The sequence below is a fragment of the Marmota flaviventris genome, chromosome 1 (genome assembly GCF_047511675.1).
Source record: "Marmota flaviventris isolate mMarFla1 chromosome 1, mMarFla1.hap1, whole genome shotgun sequence".
NCBI classification, from domain to species: Eukaryota; Metazoa; Chordata; class Mammalia; order Rodentia; family Sciuridae; genus Marmota; species Marmota flaviventris.
Genome location: NC_092498.1, coordinates 212,642,747 through 212,657,250, shown reverse-complemented (window position 1 = coordinate 212,657,250; position 14,504 = coordinate 212,642,747). Strand labels below are relative to the sequence as shown.

General features: G+C 38.1%; 2 pseudogenes; one reads left to right on the top strand and one right to left on the bottom strand.

Moving 5' to 3' along the window:
* Positions 1-5,717: 5,717 nt before the first annotated feature.
* LOC139701413 (olfactory receptor 7E24-like) lies at positions 5,718-6,695 on the bottom strand (annotated as a pseudogene).
* A 3,164-nt stretch (positions 6,696-9,859) lies between these two features.
* LOC139701409 (tubulin alpha-1C chain-like) lies at positions 9,860-10,610 on the top strand (annotated as a pseudogene).
* Positions 10,611-14,504: the final 3,894 nt, after the last annotated feature.

Below are 14,504 nucleotides of genomic sequence, written 5' to 3'. Positions count from 1 at the left end.
AATGATGATTCCACATTATAAGCCAACAACTGACAGAAGAGAACCAGAGTTGCAGAAGCATTTATACATCCCACATGGTGATGGGATTCTCAGAATGGAGGAGACAATATTTTAGAAAGATAAAAGAATCCCTGATGGGAAAAACACAAATATGCCACAATACTTGACAATGATATTAGAGAAGGTATCAGGACAGGTGACATTAAAGAGATGAGAAGGATCACTGAAGAATTGGAAATTTCTACACCCATAGAGTAAAAATATTATGATACAATCAAATTGTGCACCTTAGTGTCCCAAGGCTAACCAAAAGACACCAAACTAAGAAACCCGGAGTCAAGGGTTCTTGATGATTGGGTAATGCAGGGAGAAATTCATGGCCACAACATGTCCTAGGCAATGACAGCAACATACCATCTCTACTTCAAAAAAACAAGAAAAAAAAGAGCCATCTGTGTAATGCAGTCCACATGGGAAATGATTCTATTGTGATTTTGGATGTTCACAATCATTCCTGGGACCCTGATGAGGTGAAACAGAGTCAGCCAATAACAGGTTGGAGAGAAGTACATGGGAGTGTGGAAGTGGAGGTCAGAGCTGACAGCCAGAATGATGAGCATGTTTCCAAGAACAGTGACCAGGTACATGGACAGGAACAGTCCAAAGAGGAATGATTAAACTGGACCATGGGAGGTACCCAGGAATAAGCATTTCATGACATATATAAGGTTTTCTAATATATTGTTTGGAAACATTCTGGGAAAATAAAGAGTGTTGGATAAAAAAATAAATAAGCAAGGGAGGAAGATTACCTCTAGATAGTGATTAGGGGTGAGAGGGAAAGGGAGGGAGAAGGGGAATTGTATGGATAGTGAAAGGAGACCCTCATCATTATACAAAATATATGTATGAAGATGTGAATTTGGTGTCAACATACCTTATATATAATCAGAGATATGATAAATTATGGTATAATAGTGTATTAAGAATTATAATGAAAAAATAAAGAAATAAAAGAACAATAAAAACACCCACCACTCAGTATATATTTTGAATTCAGGTATTCAAAGTAAGATATTCACTCTTGAGATACACACACCTTCTGCAATACTTCTCAGTTGTGACAAAACAATTTTTACAACACTTAAGTTACGTATTCTGTGCTATTGTCTATTGACACCTACTTTAGAGACACTCAGTTGAGCATGATATCATAAAAAGCCAAGACCATTAGGGATAAATTCATGGTAACTAAAATAAATACAACTCTTTGAATAAAAATATAGAGAATAATAAATATACTTCCCCTTTTAATAAAAATCACTTTTAGAACTGAGATGTAGCTCAATGGTAAAGTGTTTGCCTCTCATGCACAAGGCCCTCAATTTTTATCCTCAGTACCACCAAAAAAGAAAAAGAAAGAAAATTCACTTATTAAGGAAAATTAAGAAACAATTCAATATTATTGCTAACTTTATTCTACAAAAATGGCACTTACCATCTGTGTTTAGAATGCTTGTGAACTTAATCCTAGTGGCTCAGTTAGCTGAGGCAGGAGAATCATGAGTTCAAAGTCAGCCTCAGCAACTTAGCAAGGCACTGAGCAACTCAGCAAGACCCTATCTCTAGATAAAATATTAGAAAAATGGCTTGGGATGTGGCTCAGTAGTTAAGCACCCCTGGGTTTAATCTCCAGTACAAAGAAGAAGAAAAAACAAAGAATGCTTTTGAACACTCTATAAGAACTAGGACTACCTTATCCAGACCTTAATTTATGATCAATAGTTAATGACTAGAAAACATTGTGTGCCAGTTATTCCAGCAGTTTTTCAACATTTTTGGGTCTTCTCATTTCTCTTCTTTCTACATGAAGCACTCAGTCAAATAATATTTATCTTTTAAAAATCATATATATGACTCATTTGCCATGGTAAACTAAAAATTTTAATATAGTTTAGTTAAAATCTACATAATCATACATCACTGACCACAAATGTAGTATTAGCGTACACTATAACTCTCAATAATTAAAACATAATGAAGTTTGAAGTAACATTTTCTGAAATTTTTATTTAATATAGTTTTTCCATATATTTATTGGTGCATTGTAGTTGTACATAATGGTGGGATTTGTTATTACATATTCATATATGCACACAATATAACAACATAATTTGACCAATATCACTCCTCAGCATTTTCACTTTCCCTCCCCCCACTCCCCCGGTCCCTTTCCTCCACTCTACTGATCTCCCTTGAATCTTCATGAAACCCCTACCCCACATTTCTTTTCCTTTTTTCTCTTTAGTTTTCACATATGAGAGAAAACATGTGACCCTTGACCTTCTGAATTTGGCTTGTTTTACTTAACTAATGATCTCAAATTCCATCCATTTTCCTGCAAATAACATGATTTTGTTTTTCTTTATGGATGAATAAAATGTGTATGTGTGTGTGTGAGTGTGTGTGTGTGTGTGTGTGAGAGAGAGAGAGAGAGAGAGAGAGAGAGAGAGAGAGAGAGAGAGAGAGAGAGAGATAGATTGTCTTTATCCATTCATGTGTTGTTGAACACCTAGGCTGGTTCCATAGTTTGGGTATTATGAATTGTGCTGCTGTACACATGAGAATGCATGCATCACTGTAGTATCATGATGACTTTAATTCTTTAGGATAAATACCAAGGAGTGGTACAGCTAAGTGTTATGGTTGTTCCATGCCTAGTCTTTTGAGCAATGTCCATACTGTTTCCCATAGTTGTACTAATTTACAGTCCCACCCAGTGTAAAAGTGTTCCTTTTTCTCCACATCCTCTCCAACATTTACTATTATTTGAATTCTTCACAGCTGCCATCCAATATAGGTTTCTTTTTATCAGCCCATTAAATCTTAGTAAAATATCTGTTGTGTAAGACATTTCTTGATATTTTTCCCATTGACTCTCCATTTTACATTAGTCTGGTAATACTTTTCCTTTTTTCTTTATCTTTTTGGTTGTTTTTGTTGTTGTTGTTGTTGTTGTTGTTAGTTTATTTTTCTCCCCATAAACCCTCCATTTTGTAGTTGGAGACTTTGACACCCAGGAATGTGCTAAGCCCCAGAGTTTGGGTGCTAACTTTCATACACCTACTTAATGGACTTTCTGGTCAATATTTCCTACTATAGGGACTGCTACTTGAGAGACCTGAAGGCAAGTCTAATCCATTATTTTGCCAGACCACATTCTGATTCAACTGGGGGAAAAAGGCAAAAGAGAAAATAACAGGAAATAGTATAAACACACCTGGGCAATTTGCTCATGTGTAAAAGGAGAAGAACAATTACTTAAGTTATATGACTGTTTTAAATTTTTTTATTAATTTTGTGGTTTGGGTGGTGCATTATAATTATACACAACACTAAAACTCATTGTGAAATTTTTTGTACATGCACATAGCATAATTTTTTCAATCTCATTCCCCAGGACCTCCCCTTTCCCTACCCTTCTCTCTCACCTTCATCCTCTTCCCCTACTGGTCTCCTCTCTGTTGTTGTTTTTTTTTTTTAATTAATACACTATAATTATACACAAAAGTGGAATTCATGGTGGCATATTTGCAATGAACATAGCATAGTTTTGTCAATTTTGTTCCCTCGTACCACCCCGTCTCTCCTCTCCTCCCTCCCCTAAATCCCCTTCATCTACTCTTGCTCAATACAGGGAAAAAAGAAAATTTTTATTAAATCTCTTAAATTGAGTACAGTAGTGATACTCAATCCTTTTTAACAACATATTGACCTGTGAATATTTGAAATATCTACATACTTTGGCTTCACACACTAACAACTTAATCATAACATCTGCTTGTGAATTATTTTGTTTGTTTTTTGGTTTTAGGGTTTTTTTTTTGTACTATACATTGATCTCAGGGGCCTTAACCATTGAGCATTTTTTTATGTTTTATTTAGAGAGAATCTTGCTAGGTTGCTTAGGTCCTCCCTAACTTCCTGAGGTTGGCTCTGAACTTTTGATCCTCCTGTCTCAGCCTCTGGAGCCCCTGGGATGCCTGTGAAGTTCTTTTGGTCCATTCTTATACCTGTGTTAAAAATAATGACCTTAAAATATTTATGTTATTGAGAAACAGCCAATTAATATTACTTATTACTGATATCAAGAAGACCATATATATGTATATATATAATATGCTTATATGTACATTTTATGTGTGTGGGGATGTGTATGTATGTAATCTATATATAGGCAAGCACCACCATGCCTAGCCCAAATACCTATATTAAATGTGGAAATTAATTCATATTTGCATCAAAACTAATATTTTGTAGATATTTAGATAATTACCAATGAAATTTCAGTTCTTGGTACCTCTGCATGATTTCATTCTCCAACACACCACTTCTCCAAAGGAAAATAGTATAAGGAATTTTGTAAGTGGATTTTCCTCACAATGTTTCCATGTCAATTAATTTATGTATCCATAAACAGTTTTTATAGAATCTTACCAAGAAATATCTGTCTAGCCATTATACAACATATCTATTGCCCCCAATATATACTGGTTTACATCAACAGGTGTATTAAATTCTGTTTTTGAAGTACACACCTGTACAACAAATGCTATAACTGAGCAAAGCATTTAATTTGAAGAAGGGATATCATTTAGTTTATCGGTATATTATTACAACAATCCTTTAAAACTTCTTATCCCTCTCTTCATATCACACAAGGGAATTTCCATATAATATGTAGGAGGATATTTCTTTAACTTTTAACATTTTGTATATTCAATTTTACTATAAAAAAGTTACATTTGTTGTCCAAATTTTTTAAAAATCAGTCATTTTCCATCACATCCTCTTTTTCTGATGACCTATTATAGCAGTATCACTGCAGTCTATTGATTAATAAAATTCCACCATAAATCACCAAGAATTTTCCGCTGGTGTTATTAACATTATTTCTATTGGCTTCAGTAGAAAAGAGAGCAACCGGGGATGAGAGGCGGGAAGTGAACATGTTAGCCCTGTATCACTGACCTAATATTATGTGCCGAATAGGTGCAAGTCTCTCCACCTCTCTGTGCCCATACTGCTTAATGGAAATTGGGAGAATAGCACTCATCTCCACAACACCACACCACAGGTGGTGTGGAACTTACCGAATATTGGGTCATTGTGGTATTATTCAAATAAAAAATCCCATCACTATGGAAAAGTTGAGTTTAATGATGAATAAATTTTCCAAATGTCACTGCAGTCTGGAGTAATGTGATTTCTACAATATGCCTCAAACCAAATCATAATTTTTGCCTACACCCTTCTCTTTGTACTACATTTTCTTTTGATATTCATGTTAATTGCTTTTTATAAATTCAAGATCTGTCCAATATTAATTTACATTTTCTATTGTGCTGAAATATACTAAAATGTATAGTTTTAGTCATTATTAACTTTGCAGTTCAATATCATTAATAACATTAAGGTTGTTGGAAAACTATCACCATCATAAAGGGCTAAAATTTTTCTCATTTCCTATCTGAACCTTTATACAACATTCTAAACTCTCCATTAATCTCTTCTCCCAACCCTTATAACTACAATTCCACTGTGAAACATGGGAAATTAAAGCTATTAAATTACAAAATAATGTAATCAAAGAGACAAGATTTACAGATACCAGTGTTAAACTTCATTGGTTTTCCAAATTAAAAATGAAATATATGTCACTGATAATGAGATTAGACTATCCTACTAAGGAGCTTCTTTAGGGCACTTTTAATGTCCCTGTTTCTCAAGCTGTAGATGAAGGGGTTCAGCATAGGAGTGACAGCTGTGTACATCACTGAGGCCACTGCACACTTTCTAGAAGAATGAGACAGAACTAAACCAAGGTACACTCCAATTGCTATTCCATAAAACAAACAAACAACTGCCAGGTGAGACCCACAGGTGGAGAAGGCTTTGTACTTCCCACCTGAGGATGGGATCTTCAAAATGGAGGAAACAATTTTATAATATTAGAAAAGGATCCTTAAGAGGGGGAAAAAAGGGGGGGAGCCGTATATGGCACCAACAAGATATATGACTAGGTTATTGGTGAAGGAGTCCCAACAGGAAAGACTGAGAACGTGAGAGGGATCACAGAAGAAATTAGAAATTTCAACATCTTTGAAGGTGGTAGACTGTAATGCAATCAAATTGTGCAGCTGTGATTCAAAAAGGCTAATCAAAAAAGACCCCAGAACTAAGAAGCCACAGAGTCGAGGGTTCATAATGATTGGATAATGCAGGGGGTGACAGATGGCCACAAACTGGTCATAGGCCATCACAGTCAGAAGCATGTCATCCATACATGCAAAAATGAGAAAAAAAGACATCTGTGTAAGGCAGCCCACATAGGAGATGGCTCTGCTGTGAGTTTGGATGTTCACAATCATTTTTGAGACTGTGGTGGAGGTTAAACCAATGTCAGCCAAGGACAGGCTGGAGAGGAAGAAGTACATATGCGTGTGGAGGTGGGAGTCAGAGATGACAGCCAGAATGATGAGCAGGTTCCCAAGCACTGTGACTAGGTACATGGACAGGAAAAGGCCAAAGAGTATGGGCTGCAGGTCCAGATCCTCTGAGAGGTTCACAAGTTGAAATTCAAAAACACATGTAAGATTTTGTGGTTCTATATAGATTGGACACCTATTGAAAAAAAAAAAAGAGGATTAAAAAAGAAATATATAAATGGGCACCCAGCACTCTGTATACATTTGAATTCAAGTCTTCACAAGACAAGTGTTCATGCTTAATATCTATGCAACTTCAACAACACTTCTCAGAAGCAAAAAACCCGGTCTTCCTGTACTCTTTGGTTATTGCTTTCTGCATTATTCATCGCTTCCTTCCACACCATTAGAAGTCCAGTGGCAGTGGAGGGAACAAGTTGTGATCACAGTAAAACACAGCCTACTCTTTAAGGAAAAATGGGAGAAGGTACTAGGCTTCCTTTTTATTAAAAAAAAAAACAATTTTTATAAAAAGAAATTAAGAGGCAGTCCAAAGTATCTTGTTTTGTTCTAAGACCTTGGGACTAATTTCTTTGATTTGCAATATTTAAATGCTGTGTCTTCCCATGCCAAGCAAAGAATAGGCTCTGGAGAATTGAAAATGAGAAAAGGAGATTTTTCTTCCCAAATACATACCATATACATCTGGAGGACTGAAAATAAAATGTCCAATAAAGAAATAGGAAAACGGCAATGTGACTGATGTTTTAGCTGAATAGCATGAAGAATAAACTTATTATTAGTAATAACACATTTATTTTTCCCTAAATTTATATATGCATCACATTATCACATACAGAGGCCCTATTATCTATTTAATCCTTCCTCATTGGAGTTATCTCAACTAGAAATCAACTCAGATAACAATGCTGAGTCTCAGATACCAACACTTCCCCCACATCTCAGAAATGATAAGAACAATAGAAAGATTAAAAAAATAAATGGTTAGACTCTGAGTTGGGTCCACTAAATGTTTCATTATTTCCCAGCTGTCAGAAAATTTTAGCAGGTCTTAACCACAGGTACAATTCAAGTTATATTTTTAAAGTCTTCCCAGTTCTGTGAGTAAGAATAAAATCAAGACCTCACATAAGGTGACCTTTTGAGATTTAGTGGGCTATTTACAAGCATGGACAACCATGTAGTCAGCTGTAAGGATGTTCCAGAGTGGGTACAAGACAGAGATCTGTGCTGAATGATCATGAGTCTCCCCTACTGTGACCTGTGGCTGTTCTTCCATAGTGCATACAGCAGGCACCCCCACTGCTCTGCCCTGTGATCCCCAGGAATCCCAAAAGAAAGAACACAGTGGACAAGGCTCTCTTTCTGCTGGTAAGAGAAATGGCTGATTGGCTTGTTTATGGGACAGCCTCCCAGGATTCTCCTGCATGATGCCCTGTGTCCATGGTCAGACAGCCCAATGTAAACATGGCTTTAATATTTTCTAACTATAAATGAGTACAAGTTACATAAATATAATTCACATTTTCCATTTGCTTTTTTAAATATTTTTATTCATGCAGTAGTTATACATAGTAGTAAGATTTATTTTGATAAACCTATATATGCATGAAATATAATTTGCTTCATTTTAGTCCCCATTACTTTCTCATTCCCTCCTCATCTCCCATTCCCCTTCCTCTACTCTATGGGTCTTCCTTCTATTTAGTTATTGTTTTTAAGTGGTGATTATAGATATACATTAAGATGAAATTCACGGTGGTGTACTCATATATGTACACACCATAATTTGGTCAACTTCATTCCATGGTTCTTCCTTTTCCCGTCCCTCCACCCTTTTCCTCTATCCTCTTCCTCTACTCCAGTGAACTCCCTTCTACTTTCACAGGATCCCTCCTTTTCCCCCTATTTTGCTCTAGCTTCTGTTTGTGAGAGAAAATGTACACTCATACATTGTTGGTGGGACTGCAAATTCATACAACTACCCAGGAAAGTAGTGTGGAGTTTGGCCAAAATCTACGAATGGAATCACCATATGACTTAGCTATCCTATTCCTTCGTATTTATCCTAACGAACTAAAATCAGCATTTCATAGTGATACAGGAACATCAATGTTTGTGGCAGCTCAATTCACAATATCCAAATTATGGAACCAGCCCAGGTGCCCATCAACAGATGAATGGATAAAGAAAATTTGGTGTATATACACAATGGAGTTTTACTTAGTCATAAAGAAAAATTAAATTATGGCATTTTCTGGTAAATGAATAGAACTGGAAAACATCATGTTAAGTGGAAATAAGCCAGACACTTCTCATTTTGTATAAAACAGTAATAAAGTGGCCTACTAACTAAAGTGAGATGGTACACATGAAATGAAACAAATGACAGAACACATTGTTCAGCACTTGGAACCGGAGAAGCCCTCTGTATCAGTTCATGACGCTCTGGCTTCTATCATTCTCCTCATCATCCTTATCATCACTATCATAGTCCCTTTTCAGTGCTTAGGAAACTCTTTAGAAGGACACATTCAGTGCTGTTGTGGGTGAGATTTCTATGAGAAATAGAACCAGTGTGGGTAGAGAGCAAATTTTGAATAAGATTTCTGATATTCCCACCTTAAACCAAAATGTAAACTTTACAATCCCCAAAGCTGAAATTTTCATATGGTATCCTCCCATCTGGCTCTCCAAAATGTGATGTTCATCCTCATGGTGAAAAAACAATATTCCAATAATCCTTCCCACATCCACTGGCCCCCTCTGCACTTACTTGGTTAGGCTGCTTCTCTGCTGGGTCATGACCAAGAAGTACAGATCCCAGGATCTACCCATGACTGGGGCTCAATTAGACTCAGGCCCTGTTCACGGCAATCATATGGATAGGGTATCAACTAGGAACTTCTTGATGCATTCAACCACAGCAGGAGACACAGTATGCAGCTCTCTGGGATGGACCATCAAAGAAAAACACTAAAGCCACGTGCTCTTTATTGATTATTAAAGGACCTTGGATGTTAAATGCACAGAGCTCATAATTAGCCAAATTAATCCATGTTGTCCCAGTCTCTGAGGACTTTCTAACATTAATGGAGGAAGAATAACAAGAGGAAATGAATGTCCACAAAAGGGCTTGGACCTTCCCTCTACCTTGAAGGAAGTTCATGTACTATTCAATTCTTTCACCTCTACATTTTGTAAAGGTACGTCTGCTTTTTTTATCCATTTTTATTGAGGTAAATTATAAATAACAAAAAAATCACCATTTTAACCATATTGAGTACCCACCCACCATGGTGGATATTTAATATGAATTCATAGTTTTAATTAATTGTGCTCACATAATTATGCAATCATTGCCATCATCCAAATCGAGAAACTGCCTTATTAGCCAGATTGTGTCTTCCATCACTGCTTCCCTCAAATTTTATGGAGTCCTGAATGTTGAGATGACAGAATGCCAGTCAAGCCTATCCCCACACCCACTTTCCTCTAACCTCATATGCCCCTGTCATCTCTGCTGAGAAAGCCTACCATGAAGAGTTTACTGTAGCAGAGATCACCATTGCTTTCTTTGAGCCAGCCAACCTGATGGTGAACTGTGACCCTTGCCATGGTAAATATATAGTTTGCTGCCTGTTTTAACATGATGATGTGGTCCCCAAAGATGTTAATGCTGCCATTGTTGATATCAAAACCAAGCATACCATCCAGTTTGTGGATTGGTACCCTAATGAGTTCAAGGCTAGCATTAATCATCAGCCTCCCTCTGTGGTACCTGGTGAACACCTTGCTAAGGTACAGCAAGCTGTGTATATGCTAAGCAACACCACAGCCATTGCTGAGGCCTGGGCTCACCCAGGTCACAATTTTAACCTGATGTAGGCCAAGCAGGCCTCAGTTCACTAGTACATGGGCAAGGGGTTAGAGTAAAGAGGACATGGCTGTCCAAGAGAAGGACCATGAGGAGGTTGAAACAGACAGTGCTGAGAAAGAGGATGAGGGTAAGAGTATTCATCTTTCTGCTGCAATTTTACACTCTGTTGTCTTATATTTGTCTTATTTCTGCTTTTTGTAGCCCTGGACCATCAAAAATAGTGTTTCCATTCAAAAAGAGAAAGATTAATTTCAGGCAGCCCACTATGGAGATGAGTCCACTGTGAATATTGATGTTTATACTCATCTTTGGAACTGTGGAGGATGAGATATAGAAGTCAACCAAGGACAGGTTGGAGAGGAAAAGTGCGTGGCTGTGTGGAGTAGGAAACAGACAAATGATGAGCAGTTCCCAAGCACCATAACCACACACAGGGACAGGAATCATCCAAAGAGAAAAGGCTGCAATTCCAGTACACCTGTGAGCCCAGAGGAAAGATTCTATCCCATGCATAAGATTTTGTTCTTCTATATTGTTTGAACACTTTTTGGGAAATGTAAACAGGATTGGGTGAAAGACATAAACAAGCAAGCACTTACAACACTGTTTATATTTTAATTCACACATTCACAAGTATTCACACCTGAAGTCCATACAACTTCAGCATTACTTCTCAGTTGTGACAGGCCCAGTCTGTTAGAGTCTGTAAACAAGTCAAAAATAACACCTGGCATTTTGCCAGGGGAATGTTAGAGTTCGTAAACAAGTTTGGATGGTGCCTGGCAAAATGCCAGAGGGAGTGGTTTGAGAAGTAACAAAAACAAGCCATTAAGTGTGGAGATTCCTTATTGGTTGACTGATGTATCTAGTTTATGCTAATTAGATAAGCTGTGTGGAATGTATAAATACTGCTCCTGTCCTGCAATAAACGGCTCCTACTCCTGCTGTATCAACGTACACAAGTTATTCGTCACCCCCCCGGTTATTTTGCTGCAGCCGGACTGCAGCAGATGGTGGCCCGTTACGGGGAGCCCCGGGACACTCGGGGGTAAGTGACGAAAAAAAGCTGCCCGTCCATAGATAGGACGGGAGCAAATCTGCTCGTCCCTAGGCAGATAGGGCGAGAGGAAAAATGACCATTTCGAGAAAATGGAGAAGATTGATACAGTATGTCTGTGTCTTGTTTTGTCTAAGTGTATTGTATTGTCTTTTTGATGAAAATATGGTAGGGGTGTTAAGTAAATTGATAAGGGAAAGAGGCACCCCAGTGGAACCAAGAGCAATTAGGGCATGTGTTGATAAGAGCCCAGGAACTCTAGTCAGAAAGAAAAAGAAAGTTCAGAAGAAGAAGGATTATCAGGAAAAAAGTTGCAGCAAAAGGCTATTACTAAATACTTTTCATTACCGGAGGGTGCGTGAAGCGGAGAGGCGGCTGCCGAGTGTGCAAGCCGGTCACAGCGCAGCAAGGATTTTCCAAGAGGCGGCAGCGACTGGCCCTTCCCCGCCTCCTGGCCGGGGAGCTAGCTCTTCCACTGCCGGGAGCCCAAATCTAGACCTGACCTGGAGGCACAGTCTCGCAGGCTCTTGCTCCCTGTGCCCAGTAGCAGTTTGAGACCGGGACTCTCCCCAGGGCCATCTGGGGCTACCCGGGACGCTAAAGCCGCAGAAGACGCTACTGGTGTCCCTGATGTTTGGTCATTTTCAATGCCAATAACTAAGCTACAATGGTTCTCCCACACCTGAAAGCTGATAAATAATGAGTACTATTAATGCTTATTTCAAATGCAAAAAAACCTTGAGATAATGTACTAAATTGTTCAGAAGGTTGTTTTCTTAGTGCAATGCTACAGGATTTTCTTTAGCCATCCGGAGTTCCTGCCTTCGTCCCAGTGCCGGTAAAGACCAAGGTGGAAGAATTTCCAGTGTTGTTGAGAACCGGACGAGACTTCGGATCAAGCTAGCTGCCTGCAGAACTTACCTGGACTATGATTTAAGCTAGCTGCCTGCAGAACTTACCTGGACTGTGATTTACCTGGTCTGTGAGTTAATCTATTGAGACACTGCTTTACCTGGACTGAGACAACAAACTGTAATCTACAACAAAATGTAACTCGGTATCTTTGCTAACAGTGTCATTGCTGGTATAATTTTTCCAAGGGCTTCTTGCATGGAGCCATCAAGTGGCTTGGTATTGTGGCATTTTGTATCCTCCCTTTCTGTTTGTAGCAGGTTATTTATGGTGTTTCTGTAAAAACCACTATGGTCGTTATTTAAATTAAACAAAAGGGGGAAATGTTAGAGTCTGTAAACAAGTCAAAAATAACACCTGGCATTTTGCCAGGGGAATGTTAGAGTTCGTAAACAAGTTTGGATGGTGCCTGGCAAAATGCCAGAGGGAGTGGTTTGAGAAGTAACAAAAACAAGCCATTAAGTGTGGAGATTCCTTATTGGTTGACTGATGTATCTAGTTTATGCTAATTAGATAAGCTGTGTGGAATGTATAAATACTGCTCCTGTCCTGCAATAAACGGCTCCTACTCCTGCTGTATCAACGTACACAAGTTATTCGTCACCCCCCCGGTTATTTTGCTGCAGCCGGACTCCGGCACCAGTCTTCTTAGAACTCTTGCATTACTGGTTTCTGTGACATTTATCTCCTATACACACCCCCTTTAGAGACAATCAACTGAGCAACATTAGTAGACTAAAAGCAGGAGAGATAACAAGTCCATGATGGCTCTGTAATATATTCTATTCTTTGAAGAAGAAAATACAGAATAAAACATGTCCATACCCTTTAAGGAAAGCCAATCTCGTTAAGATAAAATAAGAGTCAAATATACCTCACTTTATTCCACAACAGTGGTACAAAACTGCATTTAGAATGCTTGTGAACTCTCTGTAAGAGCTAGGACTGCCCTACCTGAACTCTAGGTTAAAGTTGATAGCTTGTCATGTGCCATTTGTCCCAGGGTTTTTCATCATTCTTGGGTTTTCCATTTTCCCTTCTTTGTGGATAAAAGTGTTGAGTCAAATATGATTTATCTTTTAAAAATCATTTAATATATGACTCCTATTATTAATCTTGATAGATTTTAAATTTTGATAAATACACTTAGATTCCAAAAATAATATGTTCTGGTTTGGATGTAATGTGTCCCTCAAAAGCTCATGTATGAGACAATGCAAGAAGGTTTAGAGAACAAATGATTGGGTTACCAGAGCCTTAACCAAATCGGTGAATTAATCACCAGGTTCTATGCCAATTTGAAGAGGGCCCTGAGGAGGGCAACAGCCCTGATTCCTCTATCCTATACTCCTGCACCCAGTAGAAAGAGCCAGCAGTGGCAGCACAGCACCCTCTGAGCATCCAGCCTCAGGCCCCTGGACTGACAAAGGAAAACTGTGAACTGGCTGATGAGGGGTCCATAGCAACCACTGGAGTGGCTCCTGTGCCCTGGCACTTTGGGGGATAAAAAGCTGAAGAGTAATGGACATCTTCTAATGGCCCAAATCCTGATGAAGTCCAGAACAATAAAACTAAATATGAATTACCTTCTCCTTCACACAGTTTACTACAAACAGCTCTAACATCAACATTGACCATACCTATATTATTCATTTTGATTTGATAGTTGTTACCTTCATATTCAATATTGTGTCCTGACCAATTTGATTGTATTTTTCTATGTTTTAAAGCATTGAGTGGAATCATTCCATACACCCACTCCTCTTAGCCCCTCTTTTCCTCTTACATTACCAGCTACTACCTCAAATTTTGCCCCCCATTCATCTTTTTCTTCTTTTTTTACCTTGGTTTATATTATTCTTTTCTGTCTTTTCTCTTCTTTTGCCCAATTTTTCTCTCTTCCCCCCAATTTTTCTCTCTTCCCCTTTAACACTTTATATAATGTGATAGCAATTTTATTATCTTTAATAATTAACTTTTCAACCTATTCCAGAGTACTACTACAAGTTGATACCTGGATTAGAGGAACTGTGGAGAACACCATCAACAAGTTTTTGTTTTTCCGAAGGTTGACTAGTATGTGGCTTTTCTCTGAAGTGATTGTACTTAAGGGTTTAGTGTCATCTCTCAAAGTGGTGTGATCCTG